This window comes from Elgaria multicarinata, chromosome 1 (genome assembly GCF_023053635.1).
Source record: "Elgaria multicarinata webbii isolate HBS135686 ecotype San Diego chromosome 1, rElgMul1.1.pri, whole genome shotgun sequence".
Lineage (NCBI taxonomy): Eukaryota > Metazoa > Chordata > Lepidosauria > Squamata > Anguidae > Elgaria > Elgaria multicarinata.
The window spans coordinates 29,789,176-29,804,550 of record NC_086171.1 but is presented as its reverse complement, the minus strand read 5'-3'; the positions used below and the strand labels follow the sequence as shown (position 1 = coordinate 29,804,550).

General features: G+C 41.8%; 1 protein-coding gene across 2 annotated transcripts in view; it reads right to left on the bottom strand.

The window, feature by feature from the left end:
* Positions 1–15,375, bottom strand: part of CCNY (cyclin Y) — a 129,384-nt gene that overhangs the window by 54,787 nt on the left and 59,222 nt on the right. The window lies entirely within an intron of this gene.

Below are 15,375 nucleotides of genomic sequence, written 5' to 3'. Positions count from 1 at the left end.
CACACGCATAACGTAATGTGCACATCATTGATACATGGACATCAACTATTGTCAGATCAACAGAGTTCATTTTAGGAAAGCAGGCAAGATTCAGTATGGTGAGCCAGTGCAGAAATATTATGAATGACGCACTCTGATGAGGGAGCCCTAGGTCCAAAATCCAGCTCAGCCAGAGTCACTATCTCTGAGCCTAACCAGTTACAAAAAGGAGGGGGAGGAGGAAATCAAGTTTAATGTCCTGAACCCCTGCAGAATACAAATGTGCTATTACAGCCCTGTAAATGTCATTTATGATCTAATAACATGTAGTAAGAAAAAAATGCTTCTGACTGAGGAACCAGCTGAAAATTCTCTATAAAGACCACTTTTAAAATTTAATTCAGTACCTTGAATGACAAACATAGGGAGGTTTAGGCAGCTAGGCTTGTCATTTTTGTATGTACCTGCCCGGACCCTAAGGTCATCCTCAGGGGTCCTTCTCCGTGAGCCCCTGCCAAAGGAAGTAAGGCAGGTGGCTACCAGGAGGAGGGCCTTCTCTGCTGTGGCACCCTGGCTGTGGAATGAGCTCCCTAAGGAGGTTCGCTTAGCCCCTACGTTATATGCTTTTAGACGCCAGGTGAAGACCTTTTTATTCTCCCAGCATTTTAACAGTCTATAAATAAATTTTAACTTGGTGTTTTAAATTTGTAATTTTGCACTGCTGCTGTTTTTATCTGGTTGAGCTTTTAAATTGTATTTTATATTATGGTTTTATACTGTTGTTTTATACTTTGAATGTTTTTAATTTTTGTGAACCACCCAGAGAGCTCCGGCTATTGGGCGGTATAGAAATGTAATTAATAAATAAATAATAAATAAATAAATAAAATTAAGGTGTAAGATAGCAAATTTTGTGGACTTGTTAATAAGGCAATACTACTCTGCTACTAATACAAAAGCAAGGATCTATGAAAAATCTTCAGAGAGGGAAAGGAAGGCAGGGCAAAAATCAGATTTTGGTCTTTTCTACACAAGAAGTTTATCATGAGCTCATGGTTTCTCTTCTCTGTTTAAGTTTGGGGGATATGTTTTTTTAGAGTAGGGAAAATGCAGCATTTAATTGTGAAAGAGAAAGAAAGTGCAATTCCTCTTGTGTATTTGTGCTATTCAACTATACCACAGTGCCACCTAGAGGTTATGTAGTGGAAAAGGAGGAAAGGAAAAACTCAGTGCCCAGAACTCAATTCTGCGACAAAACCAAAAGTAGATAGAGAGGATTAACAGCCTTGTGTAGAAATACTCTTTCCATCCTTTTACTCTCCTTCTCCACTCTGAATGCCCACTTCCTAGCTCTAGGGTCAGCCACTGGAGTCCCTCGACTTGAATCAGGAAGTGGCCAGCTCAAACACAAGGGCTACAATGAGACTTCCAGGCTCAGTTCCATAGGAGTGACTCTCCAGACAAGCCACGGCTGCTGTCCCTTTGCACAAGCTGTCATGCAACCTCCTGGGGCAGACGGGGTTCGGTGAGTGTTCTCAGAGCTGGCTCCTTGAGACATGTGAGTGGAGAAAAAAGATGGAGAAGACGGGTAAAAAGGAGAAAGAACTCTTTGGGGTCCTCTCCAGGATGGGGGTGCAGGAGAGACATATGGCTCAGAGAAGACATGCCCAAGGAAAATGCTAAAGGGGGTTTTCTTCAAGTTTTCTCCCACTTTGACCCCAGGCTGATCGGAAGCAAATGATCTTGTTCATAAATTATCCAGAGTTACAAGTAAGCAGCAAGGCGGCTAGGCTTGCCAATCACACAACATTATTGGGGGTGATTAGAAGAAAAAGGGACAGCAAAGATCTCCAAAACAATCTTTCCAAATTGGAAGAGCGGAGATCAAAATGGCAAAAGTGGTTTTCAATGTAAGCAAATGTAAAGTGCTGTACATTGGGGCAAAAAAATCCTAACTTTGCATATACACTGATTGGGTCTGAGCTGGCAGTGACTGACCAGGAAAGGGGCTGTGGTGAAGAAAAAAAAGGCAAATTCCATCTTGAGGATCATTGTGGAAGGAATTGAAAATAAAACTGCTAAACTGTTGGAATACTGGGCACAATTCTGGATATCGTAGTGCTTGAAAAGATGCAGAAAAGGGGAACCAAAATGATTAAGGGGCTGGAGGAAAGGTTACAACATTAGGGGAAAGGCAAGTAAAAGAGGATATGATAGAAGAGTGTAATACTATATATGTTGTGGAGAAAATGGATACTAGAAACTGGGCTTATCCAATGAAGGTGAATGGTAGGAAATTCAGGGCAGATACAAAGATACTTCTTCACACAGCGCTTAGTCAAACTATGGAATTTTGCTACCACAAGATGTAGTGATGGCCACCAATTTGGCTGGCTTTATAAGGGGATTAGACAAATTCATGGAAGGCAAGGCTATCAATGGCTACTAGTCATAGTAGCTATACCCCAGTATCAGAGGCAGTTGCTGGGAAACACAAGCAGGAGGGGGCTATTGCACTCTCACCCTGCTGGTGGGCTCCCCATAGCCATCTTGTTGGCCACGGTGTGAAAAGAATGCTTGACTAAATAGGACTTTCATCTGATCCACCACAGTTCTTCTGCTGTTCTTATGACAAGCTGCTTCCTTCCTTTCAGTCTAACCCCCAGCCCCAGTTTCCGAAGAACTTGTGCCCTTGCTGTGCTCTTTGTAGCCAAATGAAGGCAGCACAAAAGCACATCTCTTGCTGTCACCTGCTTATGTGGATGGGCAAAGAGTCACCCAAAACGCAGGATTTTCCTGCGTGCCATGGGGGTCCCCCCTGCTGTATGGGCCCACTTCTGCCCTCTGCTTGCTTTCAGGCCTAGCATGACATATCCACTTCACTATTAGGGGTGGGGGGGATTATTATTCTTCAGTTCAACAAAACCCGCAATAAGAGGTCGTGTTGTGGGCAGGAAGAGGTAACAGAAATAATTTTCTAATTAGCATGACCTGCTTAAAGGTAACAGCCAAAGCCATCAAAGCAGGATAGACTGTATTTGCCCAAAATGAGATGAAAAGCTTGTTAGAGCCTGAATACATGAAGTTGGTAATTACACATTTTTATTAGTATCTCCTTCCCACCTCCACAATATTGCTAAGGGCAGAACATAGTCCCTTGCTTGGTATCTCACAAGAGTTAAAATGCTGTAGCTAATTATGTGATGCTGTGTTGCTATTAGCTGGGTGGTTATTATTCAATGAGATTGCTAAGGATAGTAACTCCTTTTGAGTGCAAAAATAGGTTAACATACTTAACCTAACATCTGTGGCAACTGACATTTCCCCTCCCAAATCGCAGGAAGGGAAACAGGACAGGACATTTCTACTTACATCAGCTTTACTTGTATGAGGTGTGTGCGTATACATGTACACACGTGCGTGTACACACACACACACACACACACACACACACACACACAGTATGCTTCCAGGCGACAGATCCTAGTGCTACCAATAAAAAGGAATTATGCAGGTATTCCATCTTTTCCTCCATAACAACTTTTTGGTGGAAAGAAAGACGATGGAAGAAGCGGTGGAGCAACATGGGAGAACTGCATGTGAAAGAGCATGATATCTGGCTCCGATCAGTGGGGCAGTGAATCTGCCCCGGGTTTCAGTCAGAACTCTTCTGGAGCAGATTCGCTGCCCCGCTGACATTGGTGCCATCAGCTTCCACTGCTGGATCCCCCCATAAATTTCATGAATGAGGAAGGGTGATTCCATTGTAAGAAGAATGGAGGAAGCACAGACAGAGGGAGAGAAGAAGGAGGGTGATTTGCAATAGCACGTTTCCAATCTAGTCATGCAACAGTAAGTTCCTAACGCCCGTATGTGGCTCTCCAGCTATCTTCCACCAGCCCATTGTTGTGGGCCAATGCAACTGAATGGAGAAACCATCCCTTCCCACTGAGAACAATGAAAAAGCTGTTTGCATCAATTTCTCTGTTGACAAAGCAAACGTATTTTCCTATGATCCCTTCCCCGGACAACATTAAGCTGCAGTCTAATATGACCTCTACCTCCAGTTTTTGTTATGGCCCATTTTGACAGGTATTACCATCGCTAAGAACCCAGGCACATCTTCAGTTAAACTTGCGTCACCAAGGACAGCTTTGACTCCAGACTTGGGCAGCAGAAAGCAGCTGTTGGCAGGCTGGTCAATGGTTCCTGTTTGGTTCTCCATAACTGTGCCTTCCTGTGTTCTGGATTCCTGAACTCACTGTTTTGTTTTGTTTTGTCTGCCATTTGCAGGCGGTAAGAAGAATGTTGATGTCATACCATGTCCTTTATTTCACTAATGAGTAAGAGCTGTTTCAAATAAGCACATAGGAAGTAGCACCTTCTACGGACCTCTCTGGTCTGTACCTCTCTGGGGGATGGGGGGTGGGAGGCTGCATGTTTGAATTCTTCCCCAGGTAAAAATCTCTCTGCATATAAATGTCTAGCCTGTGAAGGAGGAGGATTTTAACCCAGCCTTCTCCTCGACATGTCCATGTAGCCTTCCAGGGGCAATTGGAGACGAATGAAAAATGTAAGGGGCCTCCATCTTGGACAGGACTGATAACCCAATTCAATTGCTAGCTGCTTCTCTAAAGCAGGGGTGAAAAAGCTCTTTCATTCTGAATTCCAGTTTGGAGAAGTTCCCAGTGGCAGGTGTGGCTGAAAGCAAAATGGGCAGGGCCAAACACAAAAATTACCAGCGTGTTTTAGCACAAACACCAGGAAACCATCAGTGGCTGGGGGAGTGTGACCTTCTGGGGACCCATGGAGGGCTAGATTGGAACCTCCTAAGGTTCTACACCCATAGTCTGAAGTTACAGATCCTCTTCACACAGTATATTTTTCACTCCTGCTCCTAAAAACCAATAGAGGTGTGAATTTGACACACAGTTTTCAAACACAGGCATCCTATGGTCATCAGGGAGACAGGATTGGCCACAATTCTCTGTTGAGCATAAGAAAATGGACCTCAGGTGTATGGCTCTTTAGGATGATCCATTAATTAGGGTGACCATATGGAAAGGAGGACAGGGCTCCTGTATCTTTAACACTTGTAGAGAAAAGGGAATTTCAGCAAGTGACATTTGTATACATGCAACACCTGGTGAAATTCCCTCTTCATCACAACAGTTAAAGCTGCAGGAGCCCTGCCCTCTTTTATATCTGGTCACGCTAGGCAGGGATCCTGCAGCTTTAACTCTTGAATGAACAGGGAATTTCACCAGGTGCTGCATGGATGCAAATGACACCTGCTGAAAGTTTATTTTCTGTACAACTGTTAAAGATACAGAAACCCTGTCCTCCTTTTCATATGGTCACCCTAATTAATAGGACCAACAATTGATGGTCCTGTGGCAGGGAAGCCCGCCTGACCTGCTCTTTTGCTTATCACAGCCACTTGGTTTGCAGAAATCAGCAGGGGAAGCTTTCCACCACATGAGGATGAGCATAGTCAGATGCTCACAACAACATCAAGCAGCTGTTAAAAGGTGCAGGAACAGAGGAAGATAGGGGGGAAATTGGCAACTTCCATCCTCATGATGTAAACAGCAGTAAAGCAGTTTCTGAGATGAGCTTATAAGATTTAGGCACACAAATCAAGCAGCCAAGTGTTCCTTAAGTTCATGCCTAAGGCCAAAACAGGAGTTGATCATCTTGTTTGGACAAAGTTGGCCTATTAAACATTTACTACTTTTAGGGAAATGCATTTAGCAGAGCTTAGTGACCAATGCATACAACAGCCAGGACATAGGACATATTTGGGGACCTACACAGTCCAGTTCTATAATCTGGCTCCCAAACACTGGAAGGGAAGAAATTACCTTGATGATATATTATTAGTAAGGAAATTTCTGATGGATGGCTCCAGGTGTGCAAAATTCATCACTTCAGAGTGACCCAAATGTTTGGTGTTTTTTTAAACAGTGATAAGAAATATAATTATGCAAGGAATGCCAAGAAAAGAAAAAGGGAAGGTATCTTGGCATCATTTTAAAGAGAAATTCTTTAAACTCATTAGCTCACAGGAAGGAGACCATCACAAAAAGAATGAAGGCCAGGTATCCTAGCAACCAGCTGCTTCTCAGGAATTCTCAGAGCTTTCCTTGGTGTGCAACAGGAAACAAAGTGTTGTTGACTGACTTTATTAAAAACTGTTACAGGCATGAACTTCAAGAAGGGGCAAGGATACACACATTAACTCCTGGGGGTGGGGGGGAGTTAAGAACTCATTTTCTTATACTTAGCCACATTCACACTTATGCTTAGCCACATTCACACGCCTGACTTGTACTAGACTCCAATAATAAATGCAGCACTTTAAAATTGGAAAACATGAATACCATTTCAAGTTTTAGTGGCAAAGCAAGGTTCTGTTACAGACGGGGACCATGAACCTTTCTCCTCAGAAGAAGAGGTTCCTGTTCAGAGAGGGGACTCCGTTACAGGACCATATCATAAGGCTTCCACCTCCTCAGGACTCAGTTCTCCAGTAAGACCCCAGGGACCTGCCCCTCTACATCTAGGTTGCAGTGGAGGCTGGTGGCTCCCATGTCACTGGGGCAATGAATCCGCTCTGAGTTTCAGTCAGAACTCTTAACGGAGCTATCCAAGGTGTGGAAGAACCTTGGATAGTTGCTTTAGAGTTCTCACTGGTTCTGACTGAGACCTTGAGCAGATTCACTGCCCCACTGACACCAGAGCCACCAGCTTCCTCTGAGAAGTTGCACTGCCATCCTTGGAATCTGAGGAGTCCATCCAAGAAAAAATAAGCATGCCATTGCTAGCCCCACATTGTCACACCCTGTGGCTGCTAAAACAGACCAGACATCTTTAAGTGAAAAAACTTTAAGGCTAAACATTCAGGTAATCACTCACAGTGGAGGTGGAGCTCTCTGTGATAACTTTCTTTATGAGTTTGTAAGCATCTGTAGCCTCAATTTGGATTGGGACCATGGTGCTATAGGAAAGAGAGGGGGTAAACTCCCCCCCCCCACATTTTCCACGAAAGAAAGAAAAAGAAAAAGTTTTGATTGAAGTCAATGGAAGGTTTAAATGCTTTATTGTTAGCAATCATTTTTAAAAGCATTTCCTGCCCTGAACTTTCAGGATAGATTTAAGAATCATAGAATAGTAGAGCTGGAAGGGGCTTACAAGGCCATTGAGTCCAACCCAACCCCCTGCTCAATGCAGAAAACCACCTTAAAGCATTCCTGACAGATGGTTGTCCAGCTGCCTCTTGAAGGCCTCTAGCGTGGGAGAGACCACAATCTCCCTAGGTAACTGGTTCCATTGTCGTACTGTTCTAACAGTCAGTAAGTTTCTCCTGATGTCCGGCTGGAATCTGGCTTCCTGTAACTTGAGCCCATTATTCTGTGTCCTGCACTCTGGGAGGATTGAGAAGAGATCCTGGCCCTCCTCTGTGTGACAACCTTTCAAGTACTTGAAGAGTGCTATCATGTCTCCCTTCAATCTTCTCCTATCCAGGCTAAACATACCCAGTTCTTTCAGTCTCTCTTCATAGTGCTTTGTTTCCAGATCCCTGATCATCCTCGTTGCCCTCCTCTGAACATGCTCCAGCTTGTCTGCATCCTTCTTGAAGTGTGGTGCCCAGAACTGGACGTAATACTCAAGATGATGCCTAACCTAGGTCAAATAGAGGGGAACCAGTACCTCACGCGATTTGGAAGCTATTCCAAATCTATTAATGCATCCCAAAATAGCATTTGCCTTTTTTGCAGCCACATTGCACTGTTGGCTCATATTCAGCTTGTGATCTAAAACAATTCCAAGATCCTTCTTGTTTGTAGTACTGCTGAGCTAAGTATCCCCCATCTTGTAACTGTTCATTTGGTTTCTTTTTCCTAGATGTAGAACTTGGCATTTATCCCTATTAAATTTTATTCTGTTGTTTTCAGCCCAGCGCTCCGGCCTTTCAAGATCACTTTGTTTCTGTCTTCCAGGGTATTAACTTAGAGTGACCATATTTTGGAAACCAAAAGGAGGACAACATGGCCGCCCCAAGGGGAAGTGACAACCAACATGTCCAGTCCCCAAAGGGTGTGCCCACCAACATGCCCAGACCCCAAGGGCCTTGGTCACATGTCTAATTTCATAGCACACAATTAAGACAAACCTGTTCTACATAACATCTTAATGTTAAAATCACTGGAATAAAGAGAGGAAAATATACACCACTGGCTATGGAAAGAACTATGGCAGCATGAAAAAGTCACAATTATTCCATTAGTCACATCAGTCACCAGCATCACATTATTATGATGCTTATTATTATGGTCCCATTGATTTCAATAAACCTTACTCCCAGATAAACAAAAAAGAAAACCACAACTACCTCATTGACAGCAATACCTAATGACAAAAATGTTGCAGAAAAGAGAAAAAGAGAAGAAAATATACACCACTGGCTATTGAAATTAAAGTACTGTGGCAGCAGGAAAAAGTCACAATTATTCCATTAGTCACATCAGTCACCAGCATCACATGATGATGATGATGATGATGATGATTCAGAAAATCGTCAGAAATTAGGCCTACTAAAATACATCCACACCAACATCCAGAAAGAAATCATACTTGAAACATGTTCAATAGTCAAGAAATTTCTGAATCAGTAAAAGACAGCATGACTTGGCAAAGCCCATCATGTTCATCTAGAAAAACCACCACGACCAAGAAAAGAGAGAGAGATTGATGATGATGATGATGATGATGATGATGATAATTATAATGGCTACCCTGAAATTTTTTTAAAAGGTTTTAAAGAAGGATGAACAATTATCAGCCATTATTACAAAATATATGTCATGCCAATTATAGCAAACAAATTGGAGAGGAAGGTCTATAGGTCAAAATGCATTATTTAATAGGAATATCACCTCTAAATCATCCCCCCACAACTCACACACAGAAAACTACACCCCTCCCCCACCACACACTGAAAACATGCACATGCATTCATTCATAGTCAAACACCCCATGCACTAGGGCTCTGCACCAGCCCCCCCAAACCGCTTCAAGGCCTGATCCGAAACTTCCGGATGGAAAGACACCAAAAGAAGCTCCCTCCAATGGAAGAAGCTCCTCTGAATCTATGCTTATGTTCTTTATCATCATAACTTAAAGGTGTAATCCTATGCATGTTTAGACAGAAGAAAATCCTACAACTACCAGGATGTCCCAGTGAAAGAGAATCTCTTCATTTCTAATTTCAGTTGCTCTATTGTGAAACTCCTTTGGAATAAGGAGCTATTGAGCACAATCTTTGACTCAAGTACAAATGAATTCTTTTTAAAAAAATTTAAAAAGGGTTAATTTGCATAGATAGGAAAGGACAATGAAAAGCAAGTGTTTGCCCAATTCTTTTTGTGCTCTAGTAAAAAGGAAGAAAGTTAAATCTCCCAGAGGAACATCAGGTCGCCAGTCCAAGCCAACAGGGACAAACCTGTCAGTGCTATTGCATTATCATTTCAAGGATATAGCCTGCTCCTAAAACATTCACATGTCAAAAGAATATGAAATGTGCTTGCAGAAAAATACCAAGCAAAGATTTTGTAACCAAAACAAACAAACAAACATCACCCTTGCATATATATTAGGCAAGCCTATAAAATAGGAGGGAACCATTTTCATGGTTGTTGAATATGTGACAGTCCGAAGAAGACAAAATTACAAGGGCAGTTAATTCCCCGCCCCCTCTGATAGAATGTCGGGAAAATCATTTAATGTTACTTCTGAAGAACACAGAGTCTTGATTCAGAGACACCATTAAATTACTGGACATAAATTTTGCTGTTCAGTGTTACCCTCTATTATTAAAAGAGGTATCTTTACAGTTATTTCACTCATTTCTTACAGATGTTGAAAGCATTAAGTTAAACATGTCCAAGCACAGGCACAGAAGCACACACAAAAAGCAACAACCCAGAAAACGCCAAGCAAAAGCATTTCTTGCTTGAAACAGCAATCAGCATTGCATTATGGTTATGTTTGGAGTGTAATTAAGGAACTGGAGCTGTAGTCGTCCCCCTCCCTCACAAATCTCTGCTAAAATAAGCCATATCATCAGAGCTATGTGTATGCTGCTATTATACCACACAATCGCAGAATTTGCTAGTTGGGTAAAGAATTCTATATCCTCAGCTGATATTTTCTTAAAAAGCCTTAAAACTGCTAAAATAGAACCTTTTGTCCCTTCTCATAATAGCAGAAGAATAAAGAGCCTTTGCTGAAAGTAGTTAGAAGTATCAATTAAGGCTTCAAAAAATTAAGTGCCATGTGGCCCTTTCATATCTTGGAAAGGAAAGGAACCTCTCGTTCAAGCACTGAGTCGTTACTGACTCTTGGAGAGACGCCAGCTTTCGCTGACGTTTTCTTGGCAGGCCTTATAGCGGGGTGGTTTGCCGTTGCCTTCCCCGGCCGTTATTACCTCTCCCCCAGCTAACTGGGTACTCATTTTACCGACCTCGGGAGGATGGAAGGCTGAGTCGACCCGAGCCGGCTGCCTGAAACCAGCTTCCACTGGGATCGAACTCAGGCCATGGGGAGAGTTTCAGCTGCAGAAACTTCTGCTTTACCGTTCTGCGCCACATGAGGCTCTTTTCATATCTTATAGAGCACCAAACTTGTGCTTTTTAAGATATGAAGTTCAACAGGAGGATGAAGGCAATCCTGGCTACCTAAGGAGAGTGCCTGTGTATTGCATTCATATTTTTGATTTTTAAGTCTAAAAACGTAATCGCCTTGCTCACATATAACACTAGCACATAGAATAGGTTGTTGAATTTTAGGTTGTTCTGATGAATGAACACGGCCATGCTAACAAGCCCTAGTTTGTCAGCCATAAACAATCCAGAAAGGGGACACATGTTTTCCTGTTGGGTTATGAACTCCTGGTTCTTTAAAACATGGGTTGTTGTTATGTGCAAACCAAGAACTGTGGGTTGTTCATGGCTTGTTTTGCACAGCTATAGATGCAGCAGGCAAGAGCAATAAAAAAAAATTAGCCAATCTACACACCAGGACTATAGAGCTGCAAAGACATTTGGGATAGAGAGAGGGAGCAGACAAAGGAAGTGGAAAATAAACAAGCCAGGGATTGGGAAAACAAACCATGGTTTGTTTGATTGTCTGCCAGACAAACCCTGGGTAGGAGAATAAACCATGGTTAGTATTATGTGCAAAACAGGTAACGGCTGGTTCACACAAACAACAAACCAGAGTATGGGTTGAGCCTGGGTTGCTGTTGAATTGTGGCTTGTCATTACATGCAAACTCTACACTATGGTTTAACTATGGATTATTTGCTATAAACAACCCACAGTTGTTTATCCAACAACAAACCAGGTTCTCTTCCTGGGTTGTTCATAGACAACAACTGAAAGTTAAAGCGTAGTGCAGTGTTCACATATAACGACAGCCCACGATTCAATAACAACTCATATTCAGTTTATACTCTGGGTTATTATTATGTGCAAACCAGATCAGTGTGTAAAGCAGTGACACAGTCCAGTCCAGTAATAAATACATGTTATGTTTTTTACCACACTTCTTCAGTACTAACAGTGCAATCCTATCAATGTCTACTCAGAGGTATGTCCCACTGTGTTCAAGCCTTACTCAAAGGAAAATGGGTAGGATTACAGACTAAGTTTTCGGATAGAAATATCATTCTTTGGTTCACACATACACACACACTCCATCTTATATGCACCCCTTGTTTTGTTTTATTTAAATGCCCATTCAGTTCAAATATCTACGTTTTGCAATACATTAGGAAGCCTCAAGTATGTATTTTCTTGACTACAGAAGCTCATTAAGTCCATATTTGAAAGATTCTATCATATCACTGAGTTTTAACTTAATTTTTTTGTTTATGGGATTGGGGGTGGGGGACTGTATTTTATAATGAACTTGACCCATTTATTATGCCTAGTCACAGAGACAAGGAGAAAACAACCTTATTCAGATCACTTTGAACTCTTCGAACAGAAAATAATTAGAAGCTACTGGCACAGTTGAATCTGTGATTTCAAGGGTAACACAGCTGCTTCTTTAATATGCAAAATTATAATTTGCAATCTTTTCTGGAGAATACAAAAAAATGGTGCTTAGTAAATGATGCTTCGTAAAGGACAAAACCATCCCTTCTCTTTTCTTCCCCACCCCTTCCAAAATACATTCACATGGCAACAAGGACAAAATTATCAGGCTAACAAATGACAGTATTTAAACACAGTTTTCCAAATCCACTACCATCTAGAGGAAATAAACTAAGACATTGGAGAATCTGTACTAAAAGAAGCCCCTCTCTTGACCAACAATATCTAAATAATTTATTAACATATTCCCATGTAAAGTATACACCCAACAGCCTCCAGCTAGAAAATAAATAGGAACTGAAGCTTCTCAGTATTTTTACTGCATATATTTCAACACAGAAATATGTAATTATTAAATATATTTGCCATGCAGTTATACGCACACACACACACACTGGAGGCACCTTTTTTAAAAAAAACAACTTACCTTTTTCGTAGGAGCGCTCATGTGTTCTTCTCAAATTAAAAAATAAAAATAAATGGCACGTGCGACGTCCTCTTCATCCCGGGACGTTGCACACTGCCTGTATACGAGGGTGATGATCTCGCTATCATAAAATCGTGAGATTCTCGCCCTCCACCCCCTCATCTAGCCATGGCCTTTGATTGCAATGGATCTAGAAAATCCATTTCATCCAAGAAGGTCTGGAACTTATGAGCCATCACTAGTCTCCCCAATAACACAAGACTGCGGAGTTCTATGGCTAGGTTGACCATATGAAAAGGAGGACAGGGCTCCTGTATCTTTAACAGTTGCACAGAAAAGGGAATTTCAGCAGGTGTCATTTGTATATATGGAGAACCTGGTGAAATTCCCTCTTCATCACAACAGTCAAAGCTGTAGGAGCTATACTAGAGTGACCAGATTTAAAAGCGGGCAGGGCACCTGCAGCTTTAACTGTTGTGATGAAGAGTAAATTTCACCAGGTTCCCCATATATACAAATGACACCTGCTGAAATTTCCTTTTCAATACAACTGTTAAAGATACAGGAGCCCTGTCCTCCTTTTCATATGGTCACCCTATCTATGGCTAGATCAATAGCTTCCTGTTCATCCCGCCCTGACTTGTAGCAATCTAGCACTATAGTGCAACGCTATGGTTCATGACTAAGCAAGCAGGAAGCTGATCATCTTTCCCCATACCTGAGCAGTATAGTGTGGGATAGGGCAGTATTTTTGTCTCATTTGTGTTTGGGAGAGTTTGGGGAGGGAATTGGGAGTCAAGGGATTTTTGCCTCATGGTTCACACACCCCTAACTTCATTTTCCTTACTCCCATTACAGAATATGGTAAACTGTTAATGGCTCAGCCTCCTTTACAGCGAAGAAGTGGGGGGGGAGGGCAGGGAGAGATTATACAGGATTGAAAGAATCACTATTCTGCTGATCCTAATAAATCCAAGGAGGACTTTTAGCTTCAAAGGGATCAGAGATCTTAAAAGATTAAAATGGACTTGAAAAGGGAGGAATGATAAATTTTGACCAGCTTAATTCCTCCCCTTGTTTTTTAACTAACACTCAATTGCCCTCAGTATTTTGTGGTTTATGGGGCAGTCACCACGTTAAGTCCTCAAGAGACAGTTTCTAGAGGTTCTTTCAATACTGGTAAGAAATGGGCTGCATTCACACATCACGCTAACCCATGGTGGGTGACAAGCTATGCTGGGAAGTGGTTTTGCAGACAACTTCATAGAATCATAGAATAGTAGAGTTGGAAGGGGCCTAAAAGGCCATCGAGTCCTTACTGCGCTCCTGTCAGACGATCAGGCAAACAAGCTACACAGAGTAGTTTATTTCACCCCCATCACTCATCCTTCTCCTGTAAGCCTCCTGGCGGGTATCTCAGCTTCCTTTGTAGCAGGAATAGAGACTGCTTCAGAGGAGCAGAGTGGCAACACCGTTTTTTCCTGCTCTTGCCAAGCAGTTCTGTAGGGAATCTCCGTAACTCATGCTGAGGTAACAAGACAACACGCTAACCCTAACTGTAGGCTGTGGGTTCTCAGGGTGTCTTATTTGGGGGAAATAACCCTCTGTGGTGGTGGGGACATAGAATCATAAATAGTAAAGTTGGAAGGGGCCTATAAGGCCATTGAGTCCAACCCCCTGCTCAATGCAGGAATCCACCCTAAAGCATACTTGACAGATGGTATGATGGTATGCCACAGACAACACGCTAACCCATCATGGGTTGTTTCAGAAAATAAACCATCATGGGTTAGCGTGTTGTGTGAAAACAGTCTTTTTTGGCAGCTTGTTCTAGTCAATCTAGTTGCTGCATTCTGCAAGAACTGTGAACTTTCTGAACAGTCTTCAAAGGCAGCACCACATGCAGTGCACTGTGACAGTCTAATCTGAAAAATGGTATCAGGTCTCACACATCATGTGTATATATGGAACAGGGCTTGGAAATGCCTAACATAATGTCAAGGTAAGGGGTAAGTTATACTAGAATCTCTAGAGGAGGAGGACCCCAATTTTCCACGGGAATCTCATGCTTAGTGTACCGTATTTCTTCGATTCTAAGATGCACTTTTTCCCCCATATAAACATCTCTAAAAACGGGTTGCATCTTAGAATCGCGGGTGCGTTTATTATTTCTTAGAATCAAAGCTTTTTTTCTGTTGATGGTACTGAAATTAGGGTGCGTCTTACTATCGATGGCGTCTTAGAATCGAAGAAATACGGTAATATTTTTCTTCTTCCCTTAAAAAAAAGTAGTCTTTGTCAAGCCTTGTTAGTGTTCATTAGAAAAAATAATTCTGTCAAATTGACAGAGATGAGTATAGATATTCTAATTTTTTTTAAAAAAAAAACTTTTTTTCGAGTACGCATCTGTCTGGTTTTGCTACTGTACTGTCTTAACACCATTAGCTAAATGTGAATGATTTTCATCACATTTAGCTGACAATATATCTTCACACCTGACAGGCAAGAAGTGCTGTCAAATATGCTGAAAAGATGGCAATATATTCCTAGGTATAGCAGAAGAAAGGGGAGAAAAGCATATGAGCTCAGCAATTGAAAACAATGACAGAAATGAGCATTTAAAAAAAAATAGTATGCAGGTTTTCCACTCTTTAATTTTCTCGGTATTTTTCAAGTAAAAATTCTATCTTAATTAAGTTGTGGGGAGAGTTTAAATGGAGATATTAACGGTGGGCTCATCTACACCAAGCAGGATATTCTACTATGAAAGCAGTATATAAAAGGCAGGAGCCACACGACTGCTTTATA